Source organism: Crinia signifera, chromosome 2 (assembly GCF_055691185.1).
Source record: "Crinia signifera chromosome 2, ASM5569118v1, whole genome shotgun sequence".
Classification (NCBI taxonomy): Eukaryota; Metazoa; Chordata; class Amphibia; order Anura; family Myobatrachidae; genus Crinia; species Crinia signifera.
The window spans coordinates 362187068-362198625 of record NC_139218.1 but is presented as its reverse complement, the minus strand read 5'-3'; the positions used below and the strand labels follow the sequence as shown (position 1 = coordinate 362198625).

The 11558-nt window shown below is 47.9% G+C and overlaps 1 long non-coding RNA gene across 1 annotated transcript in view; it reads right to left on the bottom strand.

Moving 5' to 3' along the window:
• Window positions 1–6037: 6037 nt before the first annotated feature.
• LOC146059194 (uncharacterized) overlaps window positions 6038–11558 on the bottom strand; it is a 28515-nt gene continuing 22994 nt past the window's right edge. The window contains exons 4-5 of the long non-coding RNA XR_014470172.1: window positions 7355–7613; window positions 6038–6146 (exon numbers count right to left, since the gene is read on the bottom strand). This is a non-coding gene — a long non-coding RNA (uncharacterized LOC146059194). The remainder of the gene's footprint in view (window positions 6147–7354; window positions 7614–11558) is intronic.

The window sequence follows — 11558 nt, the reverse complement described above, 5'->3', positions numbered from 1 at the left end:
GGGAGGGGTGCTGGCGCTGCGGCAGCCGGGTGGGTGGGAGGGAGGGGGGCTGCCGGGTGGGAGGGGGGGGGGGGGCTGGCGATCGTTGGTGATCGGTGCGGTATACGCACACACACACACACACACACACACACATATATATATATATATATATATATATATATGTGTGTATATATATATATATATATATATATATATATACATATATATACACACACATATATATATATATATATATATATATATATGTGTGTGTATATATATATATATATATATATATATATATACACATTTGCACATTTTTCATTTTATTTTATACTTTTCCAGCAGCAGCATGATGCTGCTGCTGCTGCTGCTGCGGGGGGGAGGGGGGAGGAGGGGAGCGCAGCGTGCGCTCCGGACGCTCCGGACGTAGCGGTGGAGCCGGGGGAGCTGCTGCTGCTGCCGGGTGAGTGCCCGGCGGGTGGGAGGGGGGTGCTGCCGCTCGGTGGTGATCGGTGCTGCACCGATCACCACCGTTTTCTGTGTTACCGAGCGGCTTAGCCGCCGGTAACACAGGAAACGCTGTGAATGGCTGTTCAGATTTGAACAGCCAATCACAGCGATCGCCGACCGGGGGGGGCACCCCTGCCCCCCCCGGGCGGCGAGGGGGGATGTCTGCTGTCAGGGACAGCAGACATCACCTAACTGTCACTGCGTCTATAGACGCAGTGACAGTTACAAACCATGACGTACATTTATGCCATGTGTCGGGAAGTACTTCCCGACCATGACGTAAATGTACGTCATATGTCGGGAAGGGGTTAAACATCCTCTACCACCCTGGAAGTTATGTATCAGGGCCCCTTCATTCAGCCCAATGCCCCCTTCTCCCACCCCATCTCCCAACATCTGTGCATTAAAGGGGTAATTAGTGGAAATTACTGATCCAGGCCCTACATGCTGAGCGGTTGATATAATACCCCCTACCACCCGTGGGACATCAAAGCTTCCCCCACCCCTACCGCTGGAGGATCGGTAGGTGCCCCAATACATTGCTATGCCCAGGGGTCTACACTGCTGTTGACACCCCTGTATGTATGTATGTATGTAATTATGTATATACATTTGGTCTATCTATAATACTTTAACTGACCCGGCATATACTCGGTCACCTAAGTGTCCATCTCCGTGCTTTGCTCCGCCCCTCTGGAAACCCCCTTCTGAAAATCCTGCGTTTGCCCCTGGGTCTGCTGAACATGTGGATACTGCAGGGTTGCCTATTTTTCAGCTGCCTGGGGGAGGGCAGCCAACTAGCCGACGAAGGGGGCAGAGACGGCAGACATGCCATGAAGGGGCGTGGCCAGAGGTGGGGCTGAAACACTGTGCTGAATTTAGGGGCAATTGCGAACTCATCATCGTGACCATGCCCCCCTCATTGCAATATCGGTATTTCAGGCATTGCAGAGCGGTGGTGGGGCCACAATGACGCTATTCGAAACATCAGGTCCCCGCGGGCTCGGTCAGGAGGCGGACTTGACTTCTGGGAGCCTCCCGGCCATTAAGTAACGGACCCATTGAGCAAGATGGCAACATACCTCCTACCTGACCTGATTTTGGGTGTGGATCATTACGTCATCAAGCATAAGGTCAACAGTCAATAGGTAGACCACATGAAAAGATTGACATAGTCAATAGGTTGACACAAGCAAAAGATTGACATGGGAAAGGTTGACATGGGGAAAGGTCAACATGATTTTTTAGGGTTTTTTGGTGTCTGTGTCGGCATAGGTAGACATGGACACCGTATTAGGGTACCGCTGCGCACGCTACAGGAGCGGTGCTTCGCAGTGCTCTGCACACTATTTTAGTCTCCCTTTTTTTTAAAAATTGCTGTTTGATTAGCACTGGGAGACGGGGACAGGGGGCATGCCAGCAGCTCTTTGAGCATTGGGCATGTACCCTTAGTGGCAAAAACCTGGGCCTAGCCTCGCGGGAAGTGTTGTGCTCATGTGTCAAACATCTAGCCACGAAGTCAGACGCATTCAACATTTTCGGAGCTTGACTGGGGGCGCTGCGGTCATCTTTCTAAACAGTACGAACTATAGAAGATAGCGCTACCAGGCTAATACACACAAGTGGTGTTATTGTCTCCACAACAGAAGAAACCTACAAATACAAAGTGGATAGTGTCAATATTTTGGTGCTTTTCCTTTAAAACTCTTTAAAACCATAAAGCGCTCACACTTCTGATGAAGATCTCATAGAGCTTGAAACGCAGTGGCATAACTACTGTAAGGCAGCCCCAGCAGCTGCTTGGAAGAGCAAGCAGCAGTAGAGTCTGTGTGGGCGCCGGCACCCGCTCGACGCTCGGACTCAGTGGCAAACGCAGGATTTTCAGAAGGGGGTTTCCAGAGGGGCGGAGCAAAGCACTGAGATGGACACTTAGGTGACCCAGTATATGCCGGGTCATTTAAAGTATTATAGATAGATCAATATATATATATATATATATATATATATATATATACAGGGGCGTCAACAGCAGTGTGGACCCCTGGGCATAGCAATGTATTGGGGCCCCTACCGATCCTCCAGTGGTAGGGGTGGGGGAAGCTTTGACATCCCGCGGGTGGTAGGGGGTATTATATCAACCGCTCAGCATGTAGGGCCTGGATCAGTAATTTCCACTAATTACCCCTTTACTGCACAGATGGTGGGAGATGAAGTGGGTGAAGAGGGCATTGGGCTGAATGAAGGGGCCCTGACACATAACTTCCAGGGTGGTAGAGGATGTTTAATATGCAGAGGAGGGGTGTATAGTGGAGTGGGCATATTATCCATAATTTTCTGGTGGGAGGACAACTTGCTTGACTGCAGATATCTCCAGTTCCCAGAAATACATTTATTAGATTTTAATGGAATTAAAAACTAGAGAATCCCACCTACCAAATGGTATTGGGGACTAGGAGATCAGAGTTCAGGAGGCAGAGCAATCTGCCAATGAGTATATAAAACTACATACCAGGTGTGGGGAGCTGGAGCAGTAACCAGCTGCTGGAAGGCTGATATATCTGGTTCTGGGCACAGTAGAGACAAGCTACTAGTGTCCACCAATGGGGGAGAGTCCAGGCTTTTGGAATATACCCTCAGAGAAACTCTGAGTCAGACACAACCTGAAATATCTGACTTGGAATAGCAATTAACAGGCTTGGATGGGGACCACTGCTTTGAAGTCAGATATGTCCGGTTCCCAAGGGCCGATTTTTAAAATTCTTGTACCCATGGAAAGAGAGGACCCTCAGCTTTCAGTCTAGGGCCCTTAAGACTCCTGGGGGGGTTTCTGGGTACCCAGAAACCCCCCCTGCGTGCGCTACTGGGACATGCTGCTGTCGGCCGCTGCCCACTGACTGAGCACTAGAGGCGAGTCAGCCGTAGCGCGGGTGGGGCCATGGCAGAGATGACAAATCCCCCCATTTATTCAATTGACTGTACACAGAGCCAGCTATTGGCTACTGTGTACAGGATGGGCGGGCTGATGGGGCTTGGGATGCATCAGAGCCAAGGGAAGCAGCAGTGTATGCTGGTCTCTCTTCCTTGCTCCTGCTTCAGCTTCTCCGTTATGCATGTGACGTCATCACATCACACGCTGGGGAAACATGCTGGAGGGGGAGGGGGGTGCCACACACTTTTTGGCAGGGGGGAGCAAAATTTATAGTTCCGCCACTGTTGAAACGTGTTAAGTGCGGCTACTTGCCTGTTTCCAGATTTGGCGTATCTGTGTTTGGACTGATTGGAATGACATCCTCCTCCACCGGGCCCACTGCAGAGTCCCAGGGAGATTGAGAATCACCATTGCGGTAGCTGCTTGCCACTGGAAATAATCTTATGCTTTCATATCGTCTTAAATTTGTAAGTGCAATATTGATTAAAGCCTTTTGTTTTACCAAAGGTTCTGCGTTATCACTGTTTTATGTTTTATGGTCTTATGTGATTCCCTGTGGAGGGAAAAAGAACATTATTGTTCAGAACCTGCGTGAACTCATCTGATTCCCAGTGCTACAAAGGGAAAATACTATTTGAGCAGGTCTATGTATTTGGGATGCGGTCATCTATTAGAATGAACTTAGGTCTACAGTCATTAGGTCGACCCCACTAGGTCGACTGGCAGGAAGGTCGACCTGACTTAAGGTCGACATGGGCCAAGGTCGACATGACTTAAGGTCGAATTTGCATAAAGGTCGACATGAGGAAGGTCGACTGGTCATAAGGTCGACATGGGGTTTTTCACTGTTTTTTGAGCCGACATGTGCCGACAGGCGGTATTTCATGCCCTACCATCCACTAGGGCGTGGAGGAGGTTATTAAAGCTGTGGCGAGCGAAGCGAGGATCCGATTCTCATTGCCAACTGTGTCGACATTCGGATAAAAAAACAGTGAAAAACCCATGTCGACCTTATGACCAGTCGACCTTCCTCATGTCGACCTTTATGCAAATTCGACCTTAAGTCATGTCGACCTTGGCCCATGTCGACCTTAAGTCAGGTCGACCTTCCTGCCAGTCGACCTAGTGGGGTCGACCTAATGACTGTAGACCTAAGTTCATTCTAACAGATGTACCGATTCCATGTCACCAAAGGGTAAAACATATGGGCCCTTATTCTGATCGGTGCGGACTTTCCCGAATTGTTACGGTGCGGTCCGCACGCCACGCTGTGCGGCGGCGTGCGGGCTTCGTCCGTAGAAACGCCCACGTGTCCTCCGCATTCGGACGGACTCACTCTTTAAGAACAGGGCGTGTGTACGGACGACATACAAACCGTGCGTGTGCGGTGGAAACGTACAGATTCTTGCACGGTCTTCCCGCACAAGCACGGTCTTACCGCGTCAGAACGTACGGGAAGCTGTCCGTACGCCCCGATGCGGAGTATTTACGCTCAATCCCACACTTTTTTACTGAGTACACACAGCGATCACATGACCCACTTAGGCAATTAGGCAACCTCCTGAAAAAGGGATTGTTATCAATTTCAATCAATTAAATGCTCATCTATACTGACCCACATTCCTACTACATTCATGACACACATTGGGGCAGATGTATTAAGCCTGGTGAAGAGATAAACTGGAGATAAAGTGGAAGGAGATAACGCACCAGCCAATCAGATCCCAACTGTCATATTTCAAACACAGCTGATTGGCTGGTGCGTTATCTCTTCCATGTTATCTCCACTTTATCTCCAGTTTATCTCTTCTCCAGGCTTAATACATCTGCCCCAATAACCCTTACAGCATGTGACCCTAACATACATCTAGATACACTATGTACATTTTGCTTATTTTAAAGATTTTAAACAAGTTACACATATGGTACTTATGTAGTATCTGGGCTGCCGATTTTTTGATTGTATGCCTTAAGTTAAGGCATATAATCAGATGCGATGCGATGCGATATCGCATCGCATCGCATGCGACCATCGGATGCGATGACCCGATTTTTCCATAGGAATCAATGTTAAAATGGACTGAGTCCATTTTAACATGGAATTCAATGGGAAAAAGGGGTCCTTTTCATACCCCTACTATCCAAGTGGGCATGGAGTTGGATATAAACCTGTGGCGAGCGTAGCGAGCCACCGAGCCCGAAGCGTGGCGAGCGAAGCGAGCCCCGCGAGGGGACGGTATTCTGTGTCCCCTCACGGGGCTCGCTACGCTCGCCACGCTTCGGGCTCGGTGGCTCGCTACGCTCGCCACAGGTTTATATCCAACTCCATGCCCACTTGGATAGTAGGGGTATGAAAAGGACCCCTTTTTCCCATTGAATTCCATGTTAAAATGGACTCAGTCCATTTTAACATTGATACCTATGGAAAAATCGGGTCATCGCATCGCATCCGATGGTCGCATGCGATGCGATGCAATGTACCCGATTTAGAAATCGGCAGCCCAGATACTACATAAGTACCACACATATACTTTAGCATGTTAGAAAAAAACACTGACAACTTTGAACTTTCAATAACGATTTATTACAAAACACATTTCAAAAACACATAATTAATTTTCGGCATCAATGATGCTGTCCATTAGTGCCAACATTTGGCGCATCAGGCCTTGCAGACGAAGGAGGGCCCCACGGCGACCCTCCTCTGCTTGGGCACTCTCATCTGTGGAGGAAATTCAAATTGAAAAATGACTAATGATATTCATGCATACATTTAACATAGTCAAACCTACTTTTTAAACATGCATTGTGACACGTGTGTGTGTATATATATATATATTTATATATATATATATATATATATATATCTCTATATATATATATATATATATATATATATATATATACACACATATATAACTATATATATGAGATATACACCTATACATACATGCATACATACTACATGGAAAGCCAGATTTTGGCCCTCTACCCTTTACTCTGTCAAACACCTCACAGTCATACTGCTCCTTCTCAATCCAAACCCACCCATGACAAAGCTGTGAGAAGCATGTCACGCGCTGCACCAATCAAAATTCGGCAAACAAAGTTCATTGTCTGTTATATGATGGAGCCTGGCAGGGGAGTTACACAACTCTCAGGAATGCTCAGTACATTTGTGCAATCAAGCATGGCTTGGCTGCTGATGGTCTGCTCCAGAAATCATTGTCAGAATGCCAGTTAGGGGAAGCTGCAGCACTAACCCACTCCCATGCTCAAAAGCATTATTTATTTATTTATTTACAGGTTCTTATATAGCGCAGCAGATTCCGTTGCGCTTTACAATAGTAGACAGTGATAAAACAAACTGGGTAACAACATACAGACTTGGAGGTAGGAGGGCCCTGTTGCAAGCTTACAAGACCAAATCAACACACAATTATGGTGCAAAACATACATGCAGACCGAAGGGGGTGGTTAGCTAGAGGAGGGCCCAGGGGCACTGACCACTTGTTACTCCAGTCTAAGCCACGCCTGTCCATACTCCATTTATGCCATACTGAATCTAGTTTACAAAGAACAATCACCAGTAAACTCTACTCACCTAGATGAGGCTACAGATTGTATGCAACCAGCAGGGACATGTAACCCTTACATGAGCAAGTCATCACTTTCTTCCTGGATACAGATTAACTACACAGGTTCAGTGGCACTTAAAATCGACCTGAAAGCCATCCGCACAACCTGTGTCATTAATATGTGTCCAGGATGAAAGGGATGGTTTGGCCACCCTATCTAACCCCAAAGTGTGTCTGTTGCTACCCAATTTGTTGTTTGCCTTTATAGTATTTTCAAACACATTTGAATCAACAGTGCTACATATCAAATAGTGGATGACAAAAGGAATAATGATTCTTTATGTATACATACCACTGCTCCACCTCACAGGCCTCCTCATCCTCCCCCTCTTCCTGGGCCTCCTCGGCTGGCACGACCTCCTCCTCGGCTGCCACCTCGTGGTCGAAAGCCACCACCTCCGCCTCCACTGCCCACACATCCTCCACCACTTCATCCCTTTCCTCCGCCACCCCTTCTTCAGTTTCTCCCTCCTCGCCCATAGCTGGCTCCGCCTCCTCCTGGGCCTGGGACGCCTCTGCCTCCTCCCGGGCCTGTCTTGCTCGATCACGTGCTGTGTTTGGGATAAATCAAAAAAGTGCCAATTAGTGGTAATTTGTATTAAGCCTTATCAACCTAGAAATGCAAAGGTTATAAGTACTGATAATTGTACAGGCAAACAGCTCCTTAGTGGCCTTTACAAAACACAGCCTGTAACATGGCAGGTATGCTGTGACATTTGGCCCATTGTAAGCATCACAAGCATTAATCCTCCCCAATAACATATTTTATGACCATTACAGGGTGTCAAACAGGAAGTAGCACACATATATTGTATGCCATGTTTAACTCATGGATCAGGCAGGTTACCTTATTGGTTGAAAAATGGTCATGTCAGCAATATTGTACAATTGGGCATTTAATGGGTAAACACTTACATCGAGCAATGCTGGCCCGTATCAGGCTGGCGCCGCCTGAGATCAGACCATCGCCGCTCCAGCTGTGCGATGGTCCTGCGCACCTGGGTGCGCACGAATATGCGCCTGCGGGCCAATGCATATGCCTGTCGCTTCTGCCGGTTTGTAATAAAAGGGCCGGCACGCCCCAGCCTGGTCTCCATAACGGAGACCAGAGTTCGCAGCTCCGCGGAAGAGAATGGGGCTGCTCTCCCATAGGCCGCCATCTTAGCAATGGCACAAATCAAACAATCATGTGCTGTCATTGGTTGATCAGAGTGATATTTGGTATTAACTTTATTGTTCATTTTTACACTAACAGCGTGTATGCGCCAGAACAGACGGCTAACCCATTGCATCGCACACCCATCCTAAACAGACAGTGTAAAATAAGATGGAAACACATTATATATAATCTATACCATCCACCAAACATGGGTAGAAGCACCAGGTGAAATAGTCTGCATCAGTAGACACTTACACCTAACTCCACAAGGTTCTAAACAGCTATTTTATAATGAAAGCTATGCAGCAGAAACATAGCAAATAGTGGCAGACCTTTTACAAAAATTAGCCCATGCTGCCATGTGTACACTTACCTTCTACTGGCCCCTACTACAGAGGTGGAATGAAAAGTAGCTAGCATCCAACCTGAATTTGGAGTGCTTTCACATGTGATTTGGATGCTAGCACTGATTACTTGTGGCTAAGTGGTGGACTGGATTGACATATGGAATGGGTAGTGTCAGTTGTACTACATACCAAACAAGTGCACAGTACAGATGTACATTCAAATATACAGTTCATGTGTGACCTCTGTTTTATTTTGTAATTGGTGTTGGAATCTGCATTTAGCTACTAAATCTGACTTACTCAGTTTTCCTGGTTTTTGAGAAATATTTTTCCACACCAAGGGGCGTCCCGTATGCGCCGCACGGTTGACGCTGGCGTACGGAACGCGGCCGTACGGAACGCAGGTTGCAGCTGATTAACGCCAATTACAGAAATAGTATTTAAAGTTGTCCTAGAAAGGCAAACAGTTGTTGCAAACATGGCTGGCTCAGAGTCAGAGGAAGAACAGGTGGTGCAGAATCTCTTGTCCCGCATGGAAGCCAACACCACCTATGTCCCCCTCAACCCAGAGCAGCCCGATGGGCCATCAACATCAGGCCAATCAGCAGCTGGCCCATCCTCAGCATCAGCAGAATCATTGGGAACACAGCAGGTGGCTTCCCAACAGAGTAGCCAGCCCAGCACTTCAAGTACACCAACCGGTGGCCGTGCCCGTGGCCGTGCCCGTGGCCGCAGTCGGGCAACAGAGGAACCAACCACAAGAAACATGGCATTTGAACCGCAGGAGCTTGACATCCTGGTGACCCGGGCACGTGATTTAATAGAGTGCCCAGCGGTAAAGTTGACACACACAAGGAGATGGAAGATCTGGGAGGAGATAACGGCGGAGATTAATGCAGTGGCTCCACAAGTTCGTGAGGCGGAGCACGTTAAGAAGAGGCAAGTACATGTGTGTTACATTTGAGCAGTACAAGTCCAGTAATGTTTACATTCAATATTAGATGGAGTTGGTCAATGGGTGTTCACGTTGCTTGGAGGCACAGACATGTTGGCCATGACATTGAATTGATAGTTATTGGAGGGTGACTGTTGTTGTATCTTCTAAGGGTTGGTTTTAAAAATGAATATAATGTAAGTTTGGTGTCAGTAGGCACATGTTGTATTATGTTTCATATTGCAATGGGTGCTACAGCAAACATGAGGAGTTACATGTATTAATATGTACACTTTGATTGCAGGTGGCACGACTTCAAAGGCAACCTCAAGAAGAAATTGACCGAGCGGTGGCAACACAGCCACACCTCTGGGGCTGGCCCCATGCCTGGCAAGCTGAAGCTCACCCCCCTGGAAGAGATGGCCCAGTGCTGCATTGCAGTGGAGGAGGTCCGGGGGGTGAGCACCATAGACAGCGAGTCCCCAGTGGAAGTGATGGCTTCTACGCTTGAAGGTAATTATTTGGCAGGCCATAAGTAGATGTTTTGAATTTGGCATGGAATGTGTGGTAATTGGTAATTTCTCGTTCAACAGCATCCCCACCGCTTGGTCCAGATTCTCTTGAGGAGGTTGTGGAGTCTGTGCCACCTGGCCCCAGTAGCAGAAATGTCCGCGGCTGAATTGTCCACGTGGGGCCGTGTGCTAGACAGTATTGTGCAGCAGGGAGACTCGGCATTCGAGCGGGTGCGTAGGGCCGAGGAGGTGCTGCAGGGTTTGACCACCAGCCAGCAGAGTATTGCTGCGAGCCTGCAGGCTATGAGTGCCAGCCAGCAAGCTATGAGTGACAGCCAGCAAGCTATTGCTGCTAGCCTGCAGGTGCTGGCTGATCAAGCCCTGCGGCAAAATGAACTCCTCCTCCGCCATAATGAACTTATGGTGGAGCTAGTTACCACCAATAGGGTCCTAATGTCACCCGCTTCGGGTGCTTTACCAACATCATCACTCCCTGCTGCCAGACGGGGAAGAAGATCCCCCCCCCCCTCCCCAGCATGTGCTCCACGTGACCCTCCATCTGAGCGTGGCCGTGGGCGAGGCCGAAGAGCTGCAGCACGTGGCAAGGAGCCTGCCAGGGGCAAACGTGCCCGCAAATGAACTTGTGTCCCCATTAATCTCCACCGTTATGTCTTCCCAAATCTTCCATTGAGCTGTGTGTGTCAGCATCCTGTGTCAAAATCCGTGCCGAGGGTCACCACATTTGCCCGCGGTTCAAATGTCATGTTTGGTTCCCCTGTTGCCCTGTTTGGGCTAGCATTACTGTGTGCTGTACTTGAAGTGTTGGTGCTGTACTTTTGTTATGAAGCCACCTGATGTGTTCCTAATGATTCTGCTGTGGCTATTTATTATATATTATTTACTTTTAGTCCTGTTATGGTACCATTTGTTTTGTGATGTTTTTGTCATTTTTGGCAAAGTTTCTTTAATAAATGTTATTTTGGCCCCACAAATGTCTGTATTAATTGATACACGCAGAAGTGACATGTGTATTAGTATTATTAATATTAAGTTGTGTTGATTATTTGCAGTGTAAAAGTGTGTGACAAGTGCAGCATGTAATGTTCCCTTTAAGCTGCAATGCTTCCAATTGTAGCAGTGAGAAGCGTGTCATTAACAAGTAATGAGTAAAGTAGGTGATTGTATTGGGTTCAGCTGACATTGGTTGTGTTGCGTCCGTCCTGATTAGGCGTTCCGATTGCCTAGCGCATGACCGAGTGGTGTCCGCAAAGCAATACTAGCCTTTTGGACACCGCACATTTCTACCCTTTTTGTTCGCGTGCATTCGGCGTGCTGTCCGAATGCACGCCTACCCAAATATGTGTACTCCCCCGTGTCCGCCCATGTTTCCGCCCAGTTTAGCCCACTTTGAAACTACGCCCCTGTGTCATTCCGCATGACGCCCATAACACACCCATATTGGCCGAATGATTGCGGTGCACATTTCTGTACGGTATTAGTGAGAACAAGTACGGAGACCATACGTGGCACATGCGCATAGCGTT